Raw genomic sequence first — 577 nt, 5'->3', positions numbered from 1 at the left:
ATATCCCCTGGTCTTTCTTCGGCCAAACTCTCGTTATTCGAAGATTCTTCCCTACCATCTTCTTCCGCTTCATCTCTGGGCGTCCATTCGCTCATGAAACCGGACGGTTCCCCATTTTCTTGTTCCATGGGATTCGTGGTTATGGCTCGAGACAACCAATCGGCCACCACATTTTCTTTGCCCGGTTTATATATAACATCCATGTTATATTGTGCTAGAAGCCCCTTCCAGCGAGTTATCGTATCTGATGATTCCTTTAGTTTTCCCACCCACTGGAGTGGTCTATGATCAGTATGTATCTTGAAACTTCAGCCGAACACATATGGTCTAAGGTGATCGACGGCCCACACTATTCCCAAGAGTTCTCGCTCCATTGCGCTATATCTACTTTCCGTCTCCGTAAGGCGCCTGCTTGCATACTCACTCGCATCTGTGGTAATCGTGAATTGCCGATTAAAATCTGGAAAAGCTAGTATTGGCTCTAGCTGCAACCTCTCCATGCACCGTCTGATATTGCCCTTCATCATCGGGGTGACGATCATCTTCCTTCCTTTCTTGAGTAGGTTGTTGAGTGGAA

This window comes from Halyomorpha halys, unplaced genomic scaffold (assembly GCF_000696795.3).
Source record: "Halyomorpha halys isolate HHAL.00 unplaced genomic scaffold, Hhal_1.1 Scaffold454.1, whole genome shotgun sequence".
Taxonomy (NCBI): domain Eukaryota; kingdom Metazoa; phylum Arthropoda; class Insecta; order Hemiptera; family Pentatomidae; genus Halyomorpha; species Halyomorpha halys.
This window is presented reverse-complemented; position numbering follows the sequence as displayed.